The 25,918-nt window shown below is 29.6% G+C and overlaps 1 long non-coding RNA gene across 1 annotated transcript; it reads left to right on the top strand.

Annotated features, from left to right (window-relative positions):
- The first annotated feature begins 11,082 nt into the window (after nucleotides 1-11,082).
- LOC134709627 (uncharacterized) lies at nucleotides 11,083-20,777 on the top strand. Its single transcript, XR_010106006.1, has 2 exons — nucleotides 11,083-11,174; nucleotides 20,648-20,777. It is a non-coding gene; the product is annotated as an uncharacterized LOC134709627 (long non-coding RNA).
- The last annotated feature ends 5,141 nt before the right edge of the window (nucleotides 20,778-25,918 follow it).

Below are 25,918 nucleotides of genomic sequence, written 5' to 3'. Positions count from 1 at the left end.
GCACCAAGTCAGTATGAGTATGACATTCGTTTTTGATGTGTTTTGTCATTTAATTGTGCAATGTGATTAGGGACTTTCCGGTTTTATTTTCCTCTGAGTTCAGTATTTTTGTGATTCTACTTTTTGGATTACTAAGTAGAACTTAGTAATAAAATTAACGGTACCAATTTTTCTGCACCAGAAAGTTAGAGACAATAATAGTTTACTGATTGTCAAATCTTATAAATATATATTAAGATTCAATCAAGAAAAAAAACATATTTAAAGGAAACAATCACTGTGTAAGGCAAAAGGAACTTACACTACATGGTAAACGTCTCATGCATCAATTATCATATGGGTCTTCTCTTAGTCAGAATGTCACAATCGGGAATATGACATAATCATTTGATTCGCATATCTGATAATTATTTTGGTATCTTGATACAAAGGACCACGAAAACATGTCGCGTATCAGTTGTGAAACAGACACACCATATCGAGATACAAATTCGTGATGTTGACAACCGCTAAATTGATACTACGTACTAAGGAAACGTTTCGTCCGCGAGGATGTCACCAGCCAAGAAGTCATTACTCTTGAATTGAAATAAATCATCAAAGACATGGTTTTTGAAATTTTGGTTTGAATTCAATTCATTTGTATTTGATTTGGTAATCAATCGGTTTTATATAATTGTACCAACAGTCCTCAAGTATACATTTCGCATAGTAAAACTTGTAAAGTACATCTACGACTTTTTTGGTTAGTTTTTTAAAAAGTAAGCACTGCAGGATAAACAAAAAAGGTATTTAACTGAAAATCAATCTCCAACATTTAATAAAAAGCCGGAAGAATATGAAGCCTGAAAAAACCAACCGCTTTTTGTATGCTTTGCTATTTTAACTAGACATAAACAAACGCTTACAAGGCTGTATAAATGAACACAACGAGTGATAACAATTGTACAGCGGATAATTTGTTCTATTTGTTTTCTTCACGCGTATTTTATTTGTATTTTTTAAGGAAATATCAAATGCATTCAATAAACCATAAAGGGTATGATGAGACCGCAAGCTAAATATTGTTGTAGTTGCATTGTCGCTATTTTTATTTTTTTTTCATATTCCAAAATTTCAAAACCATAAAGTATTTACTTCGCTATCAAACATATGTATATGGAGAATTTCGGAATGATTATCTTACAATTTTCCTATACAGAGCACAAAGTACTTTTTAAAACATGAATGCATTTTATTTTATCTATAATTACAGTTAAAGTTATCAAGAGTTTATATATAGTGTATATTTCTTCTATAATGTTCATACCTGTGTTTGTGTTCTTGACAATAAAATGTGTGTCTACAAGGAATTGCTCATGTTTGCAATAATTATGAAAAAAAAATGTTTAGAATATTCACTATGGTAATTATGTGAGAAATATCTGGAAATCAATCCTACTTTGTCTTTACAATGTCCCTCTTATTATTCCAGTTTTTTTAGAACATTTAATTAAGTGATGTTTTGTGTCACCAATAACGAAAAGACACCTCTTTATTTCTCTTTGTTTTTATTAAGAGTATATAAACATGACTGAAGATAACAGCTTATTACAATTTTACACTAAAGAAAATCTTCTACCTTCGATAGTCGCAGAGAAAAAAGTTTTATGTTTCATACTAGTAGTTCTGTGCAAATAAAGTTATATGTATTAAAGGATGAAAACATAGTATTTAATACTAGACACCATTTAAACATTGCATAAAATGATATATGATTCCTAACTGAATTGACATCTTCAATGAATAGCACACTAGTAGTAGATAGTCTAGCTTACCATTTTATAAAACTTTATCGGTAATAGTTCATAAGTTTAGATAAATGAGATCTGCAAGTCATTATTCGGAAAACAAAACATCGTAAGACTCATAATGATAGAATGAAAAGAAGAAAATTGTATGGGTTGTCTAAGGTTGACAGCTGTATAAGTTGTAGACAAAAATAGGATATGACCGTCGTGCACAAGATTTTTCAGAAAGTTCCAAGGTTAAGATACAATTCGGCATTTTCACATTCCTACAAAATACAGAAAAATAGTGCAATTCTTAAGGAACTTTTGTATGCTAGGCTCTTTGAACAAGACAATGTCAAATGTTTTTTGAGATTTTCTATAGTCTTTTTGTTGTAATTATAAGTGCGTCTCTCTTTCAACTATGGATCGAGTGCTACATCAAGCCCACATTACAAAATTGCTTATCTGCATCACTTTGATTTTAATGATAAGAAGTGTTTGAAAACACAATTGTTGGTGTTACTCTTTATAATCTCAGTAAGAGCTGCATCACCATCAAACTAATTAATCAAGTTACCCCTAGTTAACTGTGTGAAATGAAAATTAACTCTGGCATGTGTTACGGCAGTTTGAATCATCAACAATAGTTTTAAAGTGGAATCATCAGTTTTTTTTAAGTAAGCCAGCAACTTTTCCCTAGATTTTCTTAAATTTTTACATTATATTGTTGTAAAATCTAACATTTCCCAAGTGGACAAAGATGCTTTAACGTGAGACAAATAACTTCCAAACTGTGGTGCTACCAGCAAACCTTTTTAAAAGAATTATTCTTTTTAAGTTTTTCGTTTCTTAATAGCCATATCTGATGATGGGTGTGGAACAATCTTAAATCGGATAACATTTTGCTAAAGAATCTCATTTCAGTTAGACATTGACGGACATGCCAAGAAGAGTTGTGAGTCATAACATATAACTTAAAGATGATAAAAATGTTTCCATCTATAAAGGAAATGAAATGGCAGTCATGTTTAATTTGAATGGGATAATCAACACCTACTCTTAAGGGAATCATAAGTCTGTTAATTTCCTCAATGTTCTGTCATAATGTTTCTTTAAAAAAAATACCAATGTTGAGCTTTTCTTCAAATTTATCAAAATTTAGAAAGAATGATGTCGATTTTTGAAGTCAAGTATTTGGCACAACGTTTTTGAAATTTAGGTTCTAAATGCTCCTGATCTTTCTACTTTTTTGGCTTTATAACTATTTTGATCTGAGCGTCACTGATGTCACTAATGTAGACGAAACGCGCGTCTGACGTATCAAATCATAATCCTGGTACCTTTGATAACCATTTGAATGTAACGAAGTTTGTTTCAAGAATGTATAATGTGGTTAAACATTAAATGCAAATGATCCTTTAGTTAGTTCCATAAGACTTATACCTTACATATCTATATGATTCTTGTATATTTCCTGTTCTGAACAGAATTAATATGTGTGTCTGTGTTTGTACTTATAAATGGATTAAGTGCTGTATGCTTAAACTGAAATGCTGAAATGTTTATTATGCAGAGTAATCACAAGACTTTACATGAACAGTGCCACAAAAGCGAACATGAACCAACAGGCATGAATGAAATTGCATTTAAATTAAGAGCAAGTAGATTTCTATGCAGAACCAGATAAATTATCTGATATCTTTTCTCGTGTTTATGAATTAAACTAAAACCAATCGATTTTATTTCTTTTCTAACAGACAGCCTATCTTAGATTACTTTTTCTCACCAGAAATGTTCTCTTTTCTTTTTTTTCGCATTATTTTCTTTATTCATGAAAGAGGTATCAAAAAAAGGCAACAGTACTTAACCAATGTTTAAAACTCATTAATAGACTAAGAAGGCAAATCAAAGTTATAGAATCATATTCCAAACAGTGTGGCTGTGGCCATTGATTGATTATGATAACGTTTGTCTGTAACGACGCTGCTCACTACTTACTTATTATAGAATGGAAACTGTAGGGTCACCAAAGGTTCTTAACGCTTTTAATCATGAAATAATCCGAAAAATTAATCCGGAATAACCTTTATGTTTTGATTTATATTATTGATATAAATCATAACATCGTGTTATTCATGATTAATTTTTCGAATTACTTTATTTAGGTATTGAGAACCTTTGGTAACCTCACAGTTTAAGTGTCTTGAACAAGTACATAGTGAGCAGTGGTCGTTACAGACAAACGTTCACAAAATCTGTCTCAGTCAATGGGATAATTTAGGACGTCAATTAATGACCACAGCCACACTGTTTTGCATATGATTCTAAATGCGAACTGAGGGAACTGGTAAATTGAGCGAGACAGGAAGTCTTCTGTTATGCCAGCATCTCCCGAAATGCCAATCATCACTCAGGAAAAAATCACAATCAAGATTGGATGTCTTGGGTAAAACAATACAAATAAGATTATCATGCTGGTATTTTATGATCGAACCCTGTGTTAACATGTCGAACTTGAGAAGAGACACAAACATCTTATTGTGCAACTATTTATTGATGATAATCATAATACGGTCCTAATTTTACTCTGGTAAAGCATCCAAGGGGTTCAAGTATAGAGGTGTGAACGTTCTTAATGAAGTGTGTTTGCGAATGCGGCATCAGTATCTGTCGGCTTTCTCTGTTTTCTCGCTCACTTCCTCTTCTGATAGTTCATTAACAATCTTCAGTTGATCGATCATTTCCTTCTTCTTTACAATAAGTCCTCGAATGGTAGAAAGTTCGCTTACGTCATATTCCTGCAAAAGTTCCTCGGAAATCGATTCCATTTTCTTCAGCAGATTTGTAAGAACTCACCGATGTCCAACTCGTCTGGTCTTCACCTTCGTTGTCGCGGTACTCATCTTTCGTATTCTTCCGTTTTGTCACGGTACTAATGTTTTGAACGTGTAGACAATAAAATTTAGTAATGACTATAAACTGAAAGACGTGTTCAATGTTTCGTATACTTTACTTGGAATCAAAGATATGCATAAACACGTCGGCAAGTGACCACGTTGCGGGCCTGTTGTTACTTAAAATAGCACTAAAACGTTAACCAAATAAAAGAGTATAAAATAGACTGAACTGAAACTATAACTAATTCACATCAAATAATCAAGAAAAGCGACTCGGCAGCACAAAATTTATAAAATTTATTTTATTCAGCAACACTAAAAGGAAAACATTTATAACAACTACAGAATTGACCATAACAAAAGTATACATTATAAAAGGCTCCGGGATAGCAAATGAAAAAAATCACAGAGAAAAATAATAGTCTGAACTGCAATAAAAATTGAAATATCAAACGATAATCACTTAAATTCCAGCTTCTAGATATGACCTGTCACGTAAAATTTTTGCGGAATAAAACATGTGTGTGTATGTGTTGAACCCTCCCATTATCTGAGAGAATAAGTAAACAACATTACATAGGAACAAATGTTTTAGATCATTTGATAAGGGCTTTACAAACCAGGTCAGAAATAAGCAATAAAGCAAGTAACAAACGACTCATGGTACCAATACAGGCTAGGTTAAAGCACACATTATATAATAACCTGACTATATTAAATTTAGTTAGTGCATCTCAATGGGATTAATTATCAAGACATATATCAAGTCTTAGAAAAAAAAACATTTAATATAAGTATTGACAGGATGCATAACCGTAAAAAATGAAAACAACATGTTATACATTTAATGCGTCCGATGGACTTCTCTGGATTAACCTTCATAAGGGACGCTGAAAGCTGAATATTTCAAAGTCAAGGATGTATATCACCGAAACATTTAAAGAACTATACAATACAAAATTACATAAAATAATAGCCAAATCAAATTTAGAAAGTTTTGTTATTATTCATATCAGTACCGAAGTGTTAGTGATTGGTTAAAACAAGACTAACGACAATTATCTTTGATACAGGTACAACAAAACAATGATAAACAATTTTGTATTAAAGAATGCCACTATTACTAGAGGCAAGCAAAATGTATGTATCCTGCTTGTATAATAACGATATGCTACACTCTCGATGCTTAAACATACAGAAAGGAGCATATATTATTGAAACAAGTATTGCAGGAAAAAGTAAAGCCACCTTGTATTAATTGTTTTGGTTTAACCTTCACACATGACGTTACAAGTTAAACAAATTCAAAAGACAAAATGTGTGATTACATGAAAGTTTTATAAAAATGACAGAAGTCAGAAAAGAACAGTCCAAACCTTGTAGGCTGTTATGAAACATGTCTTGTCGCTGACTTTTGTTAAGATGTCTTTAAGTACAGCTTCCCAACTTATAAACACTGACCGCCAGAAATAGTCCAAAGTGTTAAGAGTTGCGTTAAACGCTTTCAATAACTATTAACGGTCAATTTACGAAAGGTCTAGTATTAATCATGTCAGTACCAAAGTACAGACTACTGTGGTAAAGATCTCCTTATACCTTTACTATATACTATTACGTACATAACATACAGTTGTGACCGAACAACCACTTGAACCTATACTAAACTTGATGTGATAGAATTCTAAACAAAGAACCAGATATCAATGTTATTTCTTAAAGGCTTAATTCTTAGATATAGAAATAACGATAGCTACAGACAAGTTTCTTCTTGACTTTATGTAATATTTAGGTGATCCTCAGTTTATTTTGTTAGATATGAATCCTTAAGCAATTGTTCCCATATGTTTTCTTTAAAGTAAAACATACACAGAAAAATAAAGAAAATCACAACACCAAATCATTAAAATTTAGTACATCTAAATTAGTCATGATGTGCATCTGGATATATCTTAATACAGAGAGGCGGTTTACAAAGATATGTCTACGTTTTAGGGCATAGATATTTCATTAACTTTTATATCAAATCACATTGTTTTCAAATATTTGTTAATCATTTTTTATTCAGCGTTCTACATGCATGTCATACAATATGCCATTATAAAATAATATGAAAGATTTTTTTCTATATTTGGCTCCTAGTTGTGTAAGTTAGTCAGTTAGTCTTTATAAATCAGTGATTTGTAGAATTGTTTTTAGAACAAACTTTGCCAACAATACATTGGATAAAGAATATACATTAGTTTCTTAGAAGTCTATGTATTCGATATAGAGATATTAAATTATAACTTCCATATATACAAATACAAGGTTCCTTATTCATGTGTGTAATCAATTTATTTCCTATATATAATTTGTAAACGAATTACAAGGAGGACATGAACATTCTTTAACATATTTTTAATGGAATGTCTGTAAGAAAGCGGTACAGTCTTTTGCTGACCAAATTAAATCAATAAAAAAAAAAGTTTATATCAACTTAGATCATTTAAATGCGCTCTACACCAGTCTCTCATATATGTTTATCCTACTCAGTTGATATGAAATAAACATTTATGTTCTGAAAGGGTGTTTCGGCTTTCCATTGTTGTTTTATGTTTTTTATCTTCTAAACAATAATATTGTTCAAAAAGCTTTACTTCACATACGATATTTTTTGCATTAAAACATAATACGTTCGTTCTGTCAAAGTGAATTTCGTAAGGTTTGGTTGTGTTTCCTTCCTTTGCAAATCCTTTTATAACGAATAGTTCCTTTGCTATACAATTACTATCATCCATAACATATTTCGGTTAACAATTTTATCGTGTATTTGAAGTATTCTTGTCCTTTCCTCGAAATAATACTTCAAACCCATATTAAATCTATGAGTTTGACTATCCCTCTGCTATTTTTCGTCCCTTTTCCATTGGACAACTGTTCATACAACATGGCAAGCTCTCAATCTTAAAGAGTCTTATAGTTTAGAAAATCTTCAACAGAAACTATCAAAGATCTGACAACAATATCTAATCCAAATTTGGTTTTTAATTTCTTTTTGGTTTAAATATGACATGAGAATACCACAGACATGGGCTGGGCACCTGGACATGGAACAGCGTTTAACCAGATCTTTTGAAAATCTCAATCGAAGAATTAACAATAGATGCATAAAACAACGTACGATTAAAATCATCACTTTAAAGGTGATTCAAATGATATTACCGTTGTTATACTTTTAAATACCAAAAGCACAAGCACAAGCACAAACATAAAAACGAACATATCGTATCAAAGAAAGAGTGTAATTACAGAATTCAAGCTAAACGTATTCAACAAAACGTCCTGCTGTCTTCTTTAGTTTAATGTATTTCAAACAGATTTCATATTGAACTGCAACGAGTCCTAACGGCTCTTAATCCATAAAGCAAAAAATATTAAAGGATTTTTTTAAAACTGTATGATTAAATACCTATAATAGGATTAATACTGCCACAATTAATCTCCATATATGTGACAAAAGTGTTGAACAAATTATAATTCATGTATCAATATCAATATTTGAGGTATTTGAAGTATTTAAGTATTGCAAAAGGTGATCTGATAAAGAAACTGTACTCTAAAGAAAATTCAAAATGGATATCCCTTACCAAATAGCAAAATCAAAAACTCAAACAAATCAAACGTACTAAATTCTAATGAACAGGTATTAAAACAGACATTGTTCAAACTTCAGATTGTATGGAATGAATTAAGTTTAAATTAATATGTTTGTCGTATGATCAGCTAAAAAAGGAATGTTTAATATATACTTAGGTGTGCTTTATTTTGGTCTGAAAAGTTTACCATACACAAGTATTGATTGATTAGGAATCATTTTATCAGAGAGCGTTTCATCTTTAAAAAAAACGTTCTTCGAAAAGAAACAAGATCTTATGAGCAAATTTTTAGTGTCCACTTCATAAAAAGTCCTAGATGTTATTGATTCTATGTGCTGAATTTGCGAACCTTTTTTTTAACTTTTAGTTTGTATTTTCTGTGCGCTTTTATGGTCCTTCTGTTCGTATAACTTTTGATATGACATAAAAAAAAAAAATTTAAAAAAACATAAAGAATATGCGTTATACTTGCGAATTGTTTTACGCAGATCATCTGTAAACTTAATATTCAATACCATTTTTTTTTTTGGAAAAGAAGCTTACCTACAAAATATGAATTAAGAAAGACGCCAAAGTTGTCAGCTACCTGAGGATTGTGTATATACATAAAGTTACTAACAAAACCATTTAATAATCGACAGTCCCAAGAACTTTAGTTGTGGAAATATTTGCTTATGTATTTTTAGCGGCTGGGAAAGCTATTGATCTCTGAAAAAAGATTCTATTATTCTTATTTGAAAGTAGAACACTGGAATTTTCATCCATAACAGAGATTTATTTAAGTGAAAATTGTTACAGCAATGCAAATATTTATAAAAGGGAGAGGAAAGTGCACTAACTTTGATTTTCATACAATAACAATATGGCAATAAATTAGTGACAAATACTCCATTTTGAGAAAAATTATATGCTAAACTGCTAAAATACAAGGAAACACAAAAAGTCCTTAAAATACTAATTACGTCACTAATCGGGGAAAACAGATACTATTATCTCACAGAATTTGTCTGTACATTGAGGTGTGTTCTATGGAAAATATGTTGAAAGAAAAAACAAAACGCTTAAAATATAATGTAACATGGTAGACAAAGAACACACAAGATCCTGTCAGTATTACTTTAACGTTTGTGGGAAAAGGTTTGTTTCAAGTCAATTCAAATATGAAATAAATATCTTATTTTGAATTGAGACTTGAATAGTAAGATGTATTTAATATATCTAATTTAGGTTTATAGAAATTAAAAAGTTTACTTAGAATTTAAAATCTTTCGAATGGAATAGTGTTAAATGAAAAGAAATTTAAAAAATCACAAAAGATATAAAGTTGAAAGCGTGTCAATATAAATGCTTTTATGAAAAGTAAGAGAATTGATTTCAACTAGTATGTTTCAGCATTTACAAATATATAAAGTTCGTTTGGCCTTTGGTTTCATAAAAAACAGAGATAGAAGATATACAGAAGTGGATCCTTTATCTTAATATACAAAGTTCAGTGATATAAATTGCACTTAGTTACTGGTTAAATTGGATTCGTCACTTCCCAGAGCAGTTGATAACAAAGCATATTGAAAGCCAATAGTATAAGCAGACAAATTAAGTTACTCCAATTTATTTATGACTGAATTAACTTAATTTGTTTGTTGCCGTAAATTCGATAATTCGATGAATTCTTATTCGTCCCTCATGTTTTGACCTTTCTGATGAAAATATATGCGACTTTTCAATATGTCGAATAATTGAGTTTTTGAATGCTTTTTGGTCTCGTGTTAATATTCAAATTCCTCTGATCGCGTATAAACCTTATCTCTCGTCATTATTTACGACAAATTAGTATTTATTATTTCAATTATATGTTTTATCTCTTTTTTCAAATATTATAATTGGTGTAGAAAGAAATGGACGACTGTAGAGAAATTTGACAGGCGTCTGGGACGTGAATACGATAGAAATATTAGGTGTAGTTTAGAGATAACGTTAAATTAAAACACAATTGTTCTGATAGCACATCTTTTATCTTGTGTTTATACTTCTACTGGTGGTGCCTTACTTTCTCTGAGCTATTACAATATGACTTTCATTCTGTTGTCGTTATTGTAAAATAAAAAAATACTCTTCTTTTCGTTCCCTCATGATAGAGTTTGCATATGTTTATTCTTTCACGGTTATTCTTCGATTCAACAAAATATTTCATTGTTATTCTTACAAACAGTTTAAAATTTCAACAACAAAATTTTATCAAAGATACCAAGCATATAAATATTGGTAGGCCATATGCGAAAAAGTGACAATGAAAAGTTTGAAAGAATGATAAAAAAAAAGGGAAAATTTATGCAGATATAAAAATGACAGAAGTATTTTGTATTTTTATGAGCAACAATAGGACAATCTATTTTATGTAAGTCTCAAGTAATTAATCTTTCATATTGGTCACAATAGAAAACACTAGTCTGTACTTCGTATAATAAAATATCATTAACATTTTAAATATTTCACGCGCCATGACTTTTTTCATTATAAATACATTATATTTTATACCATAACATTTTTATTTTGCATGCAAAAAGGGTGCAATATAAAGCCTTTCAATAGAAAGATGTTAAAAAAATGTATTGATATAGATTGTTCAAGTTTTAATGCCTGTCCCTCGAATATAAAGACTTTTCTTCGATTTTGATCCAGAACATCATAAATAATTGCTTTATGAAATTAATATTTTATAGCTTTAAATAAGCTTGCATAATGAACCAACAAATTAAATAAATTGTAACCTTACTTCATAGGGTTAAGATGAAAGAGTGTTTTGACAACATGGTGCTTTTCCTCAACCAACATAAAGTAAAGTGATGGTTTCCCATATAGTAGGTCACAAGGTAAGCTGTTCATATAAATCTACTGTATCCTGTTAACGAACGTATGTGACCGCTTCAATTATAATTTATGTGAAATGATAATTGCAATGTATTATTTTAGAAACACAACCCTTTCTTTATAATATTCAAAGGGGAAATTTACACTTTCAGTGGCTAGAACACATGTGTGCTATGTTTTCATTTTTTTCTGTAAACTTCTGTAGAAAATCTAAAATGTTCACCTACAAATTCTTTTAGATTGCAATTATTTATATTTGATATTAAAAGACAAACATATCCTATTTAATTGTACTCGAAAGTATCCGGTCTTACGATCAACTTTGGGATTACAACAGTTATGATATCAATTTGATTGTCATCATAAATAATCATCATAGATAAACTCTACACTTATATGTCTTCCCTGTTGTATTCCAAATAGTGATAGTCAAAGGATTATTTTAGCTACATTTTCTTTTTTATAGTTTTATTTTATTATAATTTTCTTTAATATTTATAATATGATTATCATATTTTGAATGATAATTATTTATGTAATGATAATTACGATATTAGAATACAAAGAAGAGGTACAGATAAATGAAGAACAGTACTTCATCATGAATATGCTGATTAAATAAAATAGTTGAAGTAGCAATGAAATAATGATTATATGATTCAGAAGTGTGCATGCAGTAAATGCTATGTTAAAAAATATATATAAAATGAGGACTTATAAAATCAAGAAAGCGGACAAACATTTCATACGAACACTTTTTGGGAAAAGATTCATATTTCTGAAATTTCCTTTGAAACCGTAAAGGTCATATCTTTATTACAATATCTAATTCCATACACATTAAAAGCATGAAAATGATAGCAAATTTTTTTTTTATAGAACCAAACATAAGCAAATATCGTCATGATTATACTGATACTTTTTTTAAGACATATTTTGATGTCTTAAGTTTACGATACGACACTTCAACAGATTTAGGGCGACGATATGTCTTATAGTTATGAAAGGTACCAGGATTATATTTTAATACACCAGGCGCGCGTTTCGTCTACACAAGACTCATCAGCAACGCTTAGATCAAAATAAGCCAATTAAGTACAAAGTTGTAGATCATTCAGGACCCGAAATTCCAAAACGTTGTGCCAAATACGGCTAAGATTATCAATTTCTGGGATAAGAAAATCTATAGTTTTCGAAAATTTCAATGTTTTGTAACAGGAAATTTATCAAAATGATCATTTAATTGATATTCATGTCAACACTAAAACAATCTTAGGATATGTCTTATGATTTAAGATATCTTCGACAACTAGAATTTTGCAAAATTCGTTACATTTTTCAACTGTGTTGATAGTTTTCTATATACTTGATTAATCAGCATTCATGAATTGATACTGGAACAAAATCTGATAAAAAAAATAGGGTGAACCAGTTCTATTGCAATTTAAGCTATCTTTAGAAAAATAATATATATTAAGATTCTATCTCAAAAACGTTGCACTCAATTTCAAATTCATTTGATAAGCGAAAATATTAAAACCATATTAAAATGTGTATTGTAGTTATCTATAATTATTATTTATTATTAATATAAATATTGATAATACCACATTAGTGAAAATATATCAAAGAGTTTACATTTACGGATATGAACTTTACCTTTTCAAAGTACTTTTGTACAATTTTTTCGTGTTTTGAATTAACAAGGTTAAATAATAAAAATATCTATATACAGATTATCTAAGAAACTGTTCATTTATCCTAGCTACAATAGTAATAATTTTTGTGTGTTTGTGTGTTTTTGTATAATATTTATATATACAGAGCATGTATAATAATATTTCATAAGTCATACACTCGATTATTTATTTACAAACAACAACCCTGATATCAAAAATATATTCACAAATATAAAAAAAAAAAAAGAAGCTGCACAATTATCAAAACTTTAAACAAATAGAAAGGATTGATAAATAAAGGCAACAGTAGTATACCGCTGTTCAAAACTCATATTGAAACAGTAGTAAGAACAATAACATATATAAAGATGTAGTGGACTTGAATCTTTAAACATGTCGGTTTAGTTAGAACCTAATCGATAACCACACATGTAATTTCTTGGTTACCTGACATATTGACGTATTTTTTAAAACATCTCTGCGTATTTTTTCTTAAAAGAAAATACAAGGTTCTTCTCCAAAATGACATTATTTGATTATTATAATATGATTTATAAAAATATTAAGTTATTGAGTAATTAACAATTTTCAACCAAACCAGTTGGGTTATTTTTTAAAATAAATAAACAGTTTTGACCATCAAGAAACAATAAATACACTTGTTTAAATACAAATTAAATTATTTGTTAAACGACTTTATTGCATATTCAAAACATTTTTCATGTTTTGATAAATTATTTCTCTGCCTTTCATATATGATTTTTTTTAATTGGCGAAATTGTTGTTTCTCAGTTTTTCAATTTAGTCATTGTATTGTAAGTTTAGTTTCGTCTACTTTTTTTAAATTCTGTACCCCTCCCCTGGTATTTATCCCTTTTCTGTTTTACTTCACAACATTAAGACACACTATGCTATGTTAAACATTATTTCAAAATAATACACAAATTCCTCGGAGTTCAGTATTTTTGTGATTTTACTTTTTTCACAAAAGCTGTATTTACTTTTTATGAATGATTCCGTATTAAAGTTTTTAAGTAATAAACCATATGTATTGCCACGACACGTACATTTTAAGTTTTTACTTTAATATACTGTTTCTGAATTGTCGAATTAGAAACAATACTATAGGTTTTCTACCCCAGGAGTATATATCACTAACCGTATTTGGCACATCTTTTGGGAAATGTTTAGTATTCTGCATAGCAAGTTTTTATTCGATATTGCTTTCCAACTATATTGATTAAAAAGTCATTGATGAGTTTTGTGTAGACAAAACGTGTCTCCGACGTACCAAATTACCAGCGTGGTAAGACGAGTTTTTGAGTAACATTTCTGTGTTTTCAAAAATAATTTGCATGATAAATAATACCATATTTGCACAGATCTTAAAATTGTACAATTTCTGTGTTTTCAAAAATAATATGCATGATAAATAATACCATATTTGCACAGATCTTAAAATTGTACAATGATTTTTAACGTTCCCATAGTCAAACTTATCATTTTATGTGTACCAAATGTTTTGAAAAGTATTTAGATGAAAGACATCTGGATATTTAACCAAGAAGATAAATATGATAAATGCATTCAGAATACAGTTTGACTTTTCTAGATAATTTTTTTAACTGAAATTGACCTGAGAGTATGACCGTATATACTAGAGAACAAAAGACATCCCCAGCAATAAATGATCGTCATATATATTTGATTGTATTTGTAAAATGTAAAATTTTATTTTGGCTATTCCAACCATTAAAATCCGTGGCAAAATATATGGATTTCATCTAAATATGTGTCCATGTTTTTCTTAGTCTCTCTTAACGTTTGATCATGACCGGTTCCAAAATATAACAGAAAGTGTCTATATAAAATATATCAGTTATTTTTATTTAAACAGTATTATCTCGAAAATCTTGCACTTCAATATTCTTATCAATTGAACACATATTATGATATTTTAAGTCAGGAATTTAACAGTTGTTATCCATTCATTTGATGTGTTTGAGCTTTTAATTTTGCCATTCGATGAGGGACTTTCCATTTTGAGTTCAGTATTTTTGAAATTTTACTTTTTAGCTCGATGAAATAATTTCTGCTTCTCTATCAAAAACATAATTAGAGACGAATGATGAACGTTAATGACACAGTAGTTCAGTTAAACATATATACAGCGATTATAGTTCTAGAATCACAGTGGTAAATACATTTCTGATGTTTTTTGTCAAATTCAATTTTTCTACATGATTTTTCTTCAAAAAATATGTGTCCTTTTAAATATAGAAATGATAATTTTGTTTTTATAATTAGTTATCAAAAGTACCAGGATTATAATCTTTCATTCATAGACTTATTGTGCCTTTTGTTTCATGCTGGATTTTTTCTCTCTCTCTTTAGTTTCTTTATAATCATTGTTTTCAGTTCAATTTCACATGCCTTTTAACTTTATCTAATTCAATAATTTAAAAAAAATGTTTTTATTGTGTGTTTTGTATGATGATTCTTTCATAAAAGGTCCGATTTGATTCATATATAACTAAAATTTACTCAAACGGAAAATACTCTAAGAACAAGTAAAAGATTATCATACCATTTTTCAAAACGTTTGAATGTCGTACCTAAAATAGGACATTTCCTGTTATAAATGTGAATATCAAAGATATAGTGATATTTAAAACAACATTAAAAAATAATTTGTTTGTATATTATTTAATTGAAAAATCTTCTAAAGAAGAAATCAATAATATCAGTGAATTAATTTTCGTTAAATATTCTAGACTTTGCCCATTTAAATAATTTTATTGTATCAAAATGCTAATACATGAGATAAAACACTGTAACTTGCTGTGAGATTTTTTAATTTTTAAACTGAAACGAGCCTTTGAGAAATGTTGTAATGATAAAATACTTAATATAGGTTGTTCAATTACCACCGCTTTTTGTTATCTGAACATGAAATATATGATTGACAATCTCAAATATTCATAGAAATTTTCAATTTGCGATTATGTCAATGATGGTATCATATAATAAATAGATTATATATTCCGTTGAGACCGTAGTCAGATAACTGTTTTTGGACATTGTGCTTTCAACACTTTTATTGTGATATTTGAACTGAGTCTGGACTAATTTACATTGCTTGTGATGCATACATAACACGGAACTTTAACCCTATCTACCCACCCGATTTCGTCAGTTTATTTTCGATCTATGATTAGATAAAGGAAGATATGGTATGAGTGTCAATGAGACAACTCTCCGTCCAAGTCACAATTTATAAATTAAACCGTTATAGGTCTAATGAGTGTATATGTCCCTTTCGTATCTTTTGTTCCTCTTTTAAAGTTCCCTACGGTTTTTTTTTACTTGGTTTGTATATTCAAAATGAGTTTCACATATATGATCATGAGTTAACACTGTTGCCTATAATAATTCATTATATTGTGTTTTATTTCACTCGCATGTACCTTTTCCTTTCCTATGTTTTTCTAAAAAGTATATCAGGATTTTAAGGAGTCAAATAACCTGTAAAGACCATGTTATGGACTGGGAATAATTACATACACGCATGTTGGTGAGAGGGAATAAATGTCAATTCCTTACCTTATCATATTCTTTTATAATTAAAGCATTAGGATATTAACACTCTTCTATAATCAAACCAGGGAAACACATTGAAATATATATCTGTTTTATATAGAAGAACAAAACACATAAGAACAATGACGTGTACAATATTATATTAAAGAATCCTGGCAGCTACTAGAACTTAAAGAACGATCAATCATACCAGTCACTTTACTTCCAGCAAGTTTTCAATTTTATCCAAATATCTATTGCATAGTAATTTCATAAAAAATGATAAAAGTTTAATATATCGTGCAAATTTAATCAAGCAATTGTGCAAAAATAAACCTAAGAGTATATAAGTTCCCTAGAATACAAAATGTATCGCACAATGTAACCTGAAAATATGTCGGGAAAATATTAGACAGAATGAGTAGGTCACAGTGATTTAAATTCAAGAAGTTGGTTACTCGAGTATAAATACATTTTCCTATTCTTATATATATTTATGGGTTACGGTAATTAATGATAATCAAAGCTGGCCGGTTTTTTTATCTACACTATGGATAATCTGTACAAAAGGATGTGAGTTCTTAATGTCTTCTTTTAAATCTTCCAGAAATTGTCAACAAGAACATATGTGAAAGTGCAATTCATTTCCTGAAATGTTGTTTCATATCTAGGATGACATTTTTTCTTGTGTGTATCAAATTCATACTTTTTTTAGCATTGATTAGGACCGAATTTAAAACTTAAATGATTTAGTAAGGGATTATAAAGGTGTCATTTACTGAAAACTTGCGTTAATAGCCGCTTAAGAATGATCCGCTGATTTTTTTTTTATCTTTTGATATCAGTCACCATTTTAACCTAACGAAATGTTCATGTGTGTGTGTTTTGTGGTCATCAATGCTCTTCAACTTTGTACTTGTTTTTGGCTTTATAGCTACTTTGATCTCAGCATCACTGATTAGTCTTATGTAGACGAAACGCGCGTCTAACGTATTTTAAAAATGATAAGCCTGCTACCTTTGATACATATTTGGTCAAATTGCCAGATATTAATAGTTTTTTTTTGGAGGTTATTTATTAATATTTAATCGCAGAAAATCTGAAATCGCATGAACTCAAGAAGCAAGACTATTTTCGTGGACAGGTTAAGCGTTTCCTGTTATACATGCACCATAGGTCGTGCGTAATAAAAGCAACAATAGGAGCACTGGAGTAAAAACAAATGGTAACATACAAAGAAGCGAATCTACACCAAGTCAAAATGGCAAAAACGAAAATACGACACAATAGTCAAAACAACAGATTAAAGAACTACTATTATTCTGCTACCTTAATATCAATTTTTTAAAACATGTCGAAAACGATACGGGGGAAACACATATAGCTAGCTGCTAAACCAGGTTAGATCAACCTTTATCTCCATTAGAAAATGCCATTATCAAGTGTGAAATATTAGTAGTTTTTATCCGTGAGATTTGTTTGAGCTTTCAATTTATCATTTTTATAAAAACATAACAAACAATTTGTTAAATATACAAAAGAGGGACGGAAGATACCAGAGTGACAGTCAAACTCATCGCAAATAAAATGACAACTCCGTGGCTAAAAATTAAAAGGACAAACAGAAAAATAATTGTACACAACAAAGAAAACTTAAGACTAAGCATCACGAGCCTCACCAAAAACTGGGGGTTGTTTCTGTTCTCAGGAAGGATATGCAAATCCTGCTCCACGTGTGGCACCCGTCGTGTTGTTTTTATTTCAAATCCGGTAACATTCTAATTTGGTACGTCACATTCATGAAAAGGGATTGGGATTGTAGTTACGACGTCATGTGTGAAACGGTTATTCTATAATGGTCAACCAACTCGTGATGCCGTCCGTAAAATAACGTAGGGATGATTTCAACTTCACCATTTGGAACTCTTGGTTTGAAGGCTTCCTAGTGAACAGTAACCCTCTATCAAGAAAATCATGATAGAACACACAAGCCCGGAATTATCGTATCAATTGGAAGATATATACGCCGTATGCAGGCACTGCTGGAATATTGCTACATTTAAATAGAAAGTTCACAATTAAGAAGCTGAACTCATTTCTGTTGTCGTAAAGTTTTGTTTCCAACCGACCCTCATTGTCAATTCCTAGATGTAAGTCAAGATATGAGGCAGACTTAACTGTATCTGTTGTATTCATTATCTCTAGCTCGATGGAATATATGCGTTTAACATAGTCACCAAATTTTTAACTATTTAGTGAGAGAACATTATCTAAATAGCGAAAACAAAAGTATATGATAGGCAACAAAATTCGTCCTTTTTGTAGTAAACTTGTTTCCCGTGTGAAACCTAAATGTCCAAATCTAGACCAGATTTACTGTCTGTTTTAGACATATTTAAATATAGCCCACTTGGGTAAATTTACAAAGTTGAATTCTTTGTTATTTAAAGCAAACTTATCGTCATTAAGAGTTTTATAAATGTACCAATTCAATGTTAGTTAGACGGTTCTTTACTAAGTGTGTTTTATGTTCATAAATATATTCATATGAACCATTTCGATTGTTCAGTTGTGGTCATTACGAAAGTATGTTATCAGCAACTCTTTGTAAATATCTGTATTAGTTGATTAGAATAATTAGTGTTATGTGATGACTTAATAAAAGAGAAAATCTTTTAAAAAATGCAGACCATGATGACTTAAGCAGAGCAGGCTGTGAGAAAGTTAGAGGTTCACACTATGTTCATAATATATTTTTTTTCTTGAGTGATTTTTCATAAGCCAAATAACGATTTTGTTCTGTTTTTCATAATCGGCTACAAATGAGTATACACAAAACTGTAAATAATTGTAACACCAAACTGCTGGTATAAATGTTAATGAAAAGAATAAAACATAGTCTTAAAATTTGCTGACCGAAACATATTTGTGGAAAAAAACGCGCTTTCAATCGACAAAAATCGAAGTTGCAAGATATATGGAGATATATTGGTTTTTTTTTTTCGAAAGGAATATGTTTTATTTTGGTGTATGTAATTTTGGTGCTTCTTCCAATTGATATGTTAAATTTGATAAAACATAAGACATTAAGCTCATTCATATAGGCCTTTATTTATTTCTCAAACATGAAAAACGACAATTTTTTTCTTAAAATGAAGCAATCGGTTACGGATGCAATTGCAAATAAATCCGTATACCGTGGTTCAACACTAAAAAATATGAGATAAAAGCTTTTATATTAAAATCACTTTTTAAATAGAAATGACTAGGATGTGCATGTCTACTCTTATTTTACAGCCAAAATTTCTTAATTTATACATTATGTTTCCCCATTTTTGACATTTTTAACTGTTATGTCTGTTTGATTTGATAATGTTATTCCATACGACTGTCATACCAATGAGAAATTAAGCCAGCTCTGAAACCAGGGTCAATTCATCTTTTTCTGCAAAGAAATGTGCTTGAACCAAATCAGGAATCTGACAGTTGTCATCCATTCGTTTGTTGTGTTCAGCTTTTGATTTTGTAATTTGATAAGGAACTCTCCGTTTTGAATTGTCATCGGAGTTCGGTATTTTTTATATTACTTTTAGGTATATATGTGCAATTATTATATTTGAAGGATACAAAATTCACTGCACCAGATGCGTCTTTGATAATAACTGTCTTTTTGGTGATGCCCGAAATATTTGAAAATTCAAAACGAATTCAAATATTGAAGAGCTCGTAAACCTAGTAGAACCAATGTGACATGTCATAAGTGCTTTACGTGTGGAATATATATTTTCCTTATGTTAATCAATTTGAAACTAGTTTCAGATGTGTGTAACAGCTAAGTTTAATCACACAATGAATGGAGTATCCATGAATGGTTCCAATACTATTGTTTGAATGAATTAAGAAAATTGTGGGAATAATACAATCGTTATTATATCAAATATTAAACAATCCATGTTATTTTATAATAAGAGGTGTAGTTAGCTTACAAAACAAGTTTAATCCCCCTTTTTTGAAATAAGAAAATGTCTCTGCCAGGTGAGGAATATGACTGTTTTTATCCACTCTCTTAATGTGTTTAAGCTTTAATTTTTTTAATTTGTTATAGACTTTCCATTTTGTATTTTTCCTTGGAGTTTGGTATTTTTTGTGATTTTACTTTTCATTAAACTATTTGAATTACTATACTATTTTATCTCAATCACTTTTTTATCTTTCAGAAAGATGCAAGAATTCGTGAATATGAACATTGGAAAAGCACCACTAACTGAAAGATGTGTTTTATGTACATTATAAATCTAATATTGTAAAAAAAAACTGTGTTCCTCAAATAAAATATCATAAGTACTATCTAATTTGTTATAATTTTTTTTTTAAATATTTCAGAGGAATTTGGTCAACTCAAATGTCGCTTATGTATACAACTTATCACATCTACTGTACAAAGGAACGTATTTCATCGAAAAGGTTATGTCTCAACCTTCTATGAAATCTACAAACTATTTATATAATACTAATTATTAATTTCTGTTGATAAAAATAAAACTAAATAAGGAAAAGATATAACAAAATAGATCAGAAAAGTAACTTATGAACATGATTTGGTATTAAGTGTAGACATCGACCCCACAGGTGGTATGACGGATACAAATACAATGAGTCTGCGACATAAATTATTTTCTCTTCTGTTTGATCTGTTATTAAACAATTGTTTGTTCTAATCATTAATCTGATTAAAAGCATTAATACAGAGGAAGTTTAATTATATGATACTATCCACGCACAACAATCGTGATTTATTCTTACTCATTTAACATTTCTACTTAAAAGTAACTTTTTTTTTTGCAAAAATACACATCCTTCATGTAATTCCTATATATAAAAGTATCCTTAGTTATAGGTGTAATATTTTATGAATTTGTATTTTTGCAGATGTACGTATTACTGGAGTTCATTAATGCCATATCACACTGCATTTTAATAATATTAATCGAACAATGACAATGTTGATATTTCAAACCGAGGTATAAAGTTGGTGTCAATGTCTAAAAAAACAAATTATTTTTATTAGTGTGACAGCAAACAAAATTGGCAAATATCCGCTCACAGACAAAGTCGTCAGTACCAGCATATAAGAAAACAGTGTTTTTGTATTAGCAGATAGATAGTTTGATCTTGCGTTCAAAAACTGTGAACATTTGTTGAACAATTTCAACAGCGAAATACTACAGTTGCAATCGAAATACTACTGTTGCAATTATATACCATAATATGTATTATCGTTTTACGAAATTCGAACACAGAAAAACGACTGTCTCCTCTAATATATTTGAATATGTGTTTTTTTTTAACAAAAATTAAAGTATGTATTTGGTTGGTTATTTTAATGAATTTCTACATTCATTTTGATAAAAAAAAAAAATTGAAACCCGAAACATTTTTATGTGTTTTATCCATATCAAAAACCTCCGGTTTTCCTATATTATTCTTATTGTCAATTTCCGGTGTGGTTTTTTTTTGTAAACTAAGTTGGTAGCGGATATTGTGTGGTCTTTGTTTATTCCTGTTGCAACAAGTAGTCTGAACTCCGGACAATGTATAGCAAGGCATATTTTATAGACGGAAGCAAATTACAATAGTGACCTCTTCATAACACATATTTAAATGTTTGCAGTAACTAAGATTGTTTCTTGTCAAAATCCACAATGTACCTTTTATGGACCTGGTACCTTTGATTTATGAAAAAAATATTCTTATGTTTTATCGTGCTTTCATTGATTTTTTTATATACACTGAGACATGCCCTTAGAGTGGTTCACGTCAGATATGTAATGCCCAAATTCATATATTTCGGGCAGGTTCAAAAGAACCTAACAGGGATTTTACCTATCAGATCATCCTTTTTCTAATGAACGGCAGCTATAATGCATCTTCAAGTCACCCTGTTGTGTGTATGCTTGTAATGTTTTCTTTTATGTTTTCTTTTACAAGTGTTGTTTGTTCTTCTCTTAATTTAATTGCATAGTTCGTTTAGAGTTTATGTTTGAAGAAGAACAAAGTGTGAATTTCACAAGTTTCATTTTTTGAGGATTATTTATACTCCAATGATGAACTCATAGCTTCAATTCTTGAAAAGTAACCCGCTTTAAATAACATTCACCAAAGGAAAACGTTCTAACCCTCATTGTTTTAGATACAAGAGAACAAGCCTTCTTTTACAAAACTTTATAGTAAGACCTAACAACAAATCATGTAGTTTTTGTACAAAATATTCCCATCAGCAGCGATACCTCACTGAGTTATACATTTATACACTATAATGTCTATTTTTAAAATACAAAGTCCCGTAATAAAGAGGTAATTGAATGACCAAAGCAGATTTGTAATACTATTTTATAAAAATGGTTGTTTGTATATATAAATATCTAGAATAAACTAAACAGATATATTTTGTCATACTGTTTTTCGCTACTTTTCTCTTTTTAACAGATTGACAATAAACTCATCATAGATACCAGGACTAAATTTAGTATATACGCCAGACGCGCGTTTCGTCTACAAAAGACTCATCAGTGAAGCTCGAATCCAAGAAAGTTTTAAAGGTCAAATAAAGAACAAAGTTGAAGAACATTGAGAACCAAAATTCCTAAAAGTTTTGCCAAATACAGCTAAGGTAATCTATGCCTGAGGTAAAAAGCCTTAGTTTTATATTACTCCATTTTAAAAATGTCTTATAATATGATCAACTGTAACAAAGTACTGACATGTTTATTTACTTCATAACTTGTTAAAATTAGGGTCAAACATTGCAAGATTTAAAATTGCCGTGCAGAAAGATATCATTATCATATTTGTATATTTCTATTTACGAAAAAAGATGTCTAATTAAACAATTTCTAAAAGAATTCAATTTGAATCTATCAAAACCTGTGTTTAACTTAATCAACCTCTTCTATAAGAATATAAGAATTCAGTTTTGCTAATTTATTCTTAGAACTTCAGAATTGGACGGTTTGCCGTTAAACAAAAAAAGATGTTCTTAGGTTACCAAGCGATGATTTGTTTCTGTGTTATCGAAGCATTGTCTGCCACTATTTATTCAATATAAAAAAAAAATTAACGATAAGACATATCGTAACTGTAAGAAATTAAGGCAACAGTAACATAAAACCGAATGAAACTAATCAACTTTAAGAAGAAAACACAAAACAAAAGAAACACTGATTTGCAACAAAAATAAACTATAAAATACATAAAAATGGACTATATTTGTTGATAACTGCCATATTCTTGACTTGGTATAGGACTTTTTAAGAAAACAGTTGGTTAAATCTGGCCAAAACAATGCTTTAGAGATTATACATAATAGCTATCAAACGTACCAGGATTATAATTTAATAAGCCAGACGCACTTTTCGTCTACATTAGACTCATCAGTGACGCTCATATAAAAAAAAGTTATAAAGCCAAACAAGTAGAATGAGCATTGAGGATCCAAAATTCTAAAACGTTGTGCCAAATACGGCGTAGGTAATATATGCCTGGGATAAGAAAATCCTCATTGTTAAGAAAATTTCAGTTTTGTTAACAGGAAATTCAAATAAAAAAAGAAGGATTTTGAAATAATTGTTTCATCTTTTTCTGTGTTAATAGCGACTTCGCAAATAACTTCAATGTTAGAACCCTTATCTTGCATAACAGGGTTGCATTTGTACTTTATAATTTTTTTCTCAATTTTATTTTTTGATTACATATCCATGAAAGAAGGATATTAATTTTAACAATTTTATGTGGAAGATCCGGAGCACTATTATGTAATTCAAACATCAAATAACAATTGATGTTTGTATTGAAAGATTTGATTTTTTTAATTGTTTCTTTATAATTGAAAATTTAATAATTAAGACGGTTAAACAGTTAATTCGTTAGTTTCCGTATAATACAATGTTTTCTTTTGTATCGCACGTTTCTGTCTATAATAAACTGTTATTGTTGATTTATCTATCTGTATTGTTTGGTACCTGTTATTCAGTGATGACAATTTAGATTCAAGTTTCAGGTGTCAGTAACTGTAATTCAATTATTGCGTGATGTTTTTGAAATTATCAATTATTCACGCGTGTATAAAAAGATTTTGTCCTCTGAAGATAAATGTCAAGATTTATATCTTTAATGCTGCGATTCGGGAATAATTCTATGAACCTCGGAAATTAGCTTTCAGTCAACAAACTCGATGTATATATCATTTTTATTGCTTAAACGGAAATTGATATAAATTATCAAAATGAATAATATGTTAAATGTGAAGACTTAGGTCTTGATTAGTTTAGAAGTACATTGATATTTAATTGAATAAGATACAATGTAAATAGATCAGAAACAAGTTGACATATACTTGTTGCATTCAGTCACTATTTGGGGTATTGAAATCTGGTTTTGTCATGTTTTATTTCAATATTTGCAGGGATTTGGATCTATAGAGAAAACAATGATTGCCTAATTGAAAAACATGAACATAATATAAGCATTAGTTGCTTTCTATTCAGTGTTAGTTGTATTTCGTGCGATCAACATTTTAATCTCATGACTCTCCTTGGTTCTGACCATTTCATAATGAAAAATTAAGATCTTTGACTTATTTTGTACTTTTGAATCATAGATATTTTGAAAATTCTAAGGGTACGATAACATTATATCTGATTTTATTTTGGATATTTGTTTTTGGATTCAGAATACTCAGGTACATTTGGTGTTTACAAAATTAAGAGTGATGATATGCTAAATTGTTATATATGCATTTTTTACTATGCGTATTGCTATATGTTTCTTTATTCAACATAAGCTAGAGGTATATATAGGGAGAGGGTTGGAATCTCACAAAACGTGTTTAACCCCGCCGTATTTTTGTGCCATGTCCCAAGTCAGGAGCATCTGGCCATTGTTAGTCTTATATTTTTGTTTAGGGACCGGCCGAGGACCCCCTCCGTTTGCAGTATTTTCTCGCTGCGTTGAAGACTCATTGGTGACATTCGAATGTTGTCTGCTCTTTGGTCGTGTTGTTGTCTCTTGGATGTATTCCCCATTTCCACTCTCATTCAAAACAAAACACTGATCAATCACGTATACACTTCTACAACTATTTACAAAATATGAAAGGTAAAAAAAAACTTTAGACATATATGATATGATAAAAGCAGAGAAAATTCTGTTTTTTCTCGTAGTCCCTTGAGCCTCTAAACAAAGGTAATTGTCGTTAACTGTTAAAATTGAAATACATGATTTCATGTAGCAATTAATAGTACAGCACCAAACAAAAGGAATATCAACCTTAAATTTGCTTATTATTTTGCATGAAAGTTTGATTTATTGAAAGGGACTCATAGTTTTCCATTTTATTTTTCTAATTGTCTCATTGTTTAAACAATCTGGTTACTTTTATGTCATACTGCTGTTGTATTGAATAACAAACAAGACTAGCAGGTTAAAGTAAT

Source organism: Mytilus trossulus, chromosome 3, assembly GCF_036588685.1.
Source record: "Mytilus trossulus isolate FHL-02 chromosome 3, PNRI_Mtr1.1.1.hap1, whole genome shotgun sequence".
Classification (NCBI taxonomy): Eukaryota; Metazoa; Mollusca; class Bivalvia; order Mytilida; family Mytilidae; genus Mytilus; species Mytilus trossulus.
Note: the sequence above shows the minus strand (reverse complement) of the source record. Positions and strands in the feature narration are given on the sequence as shown.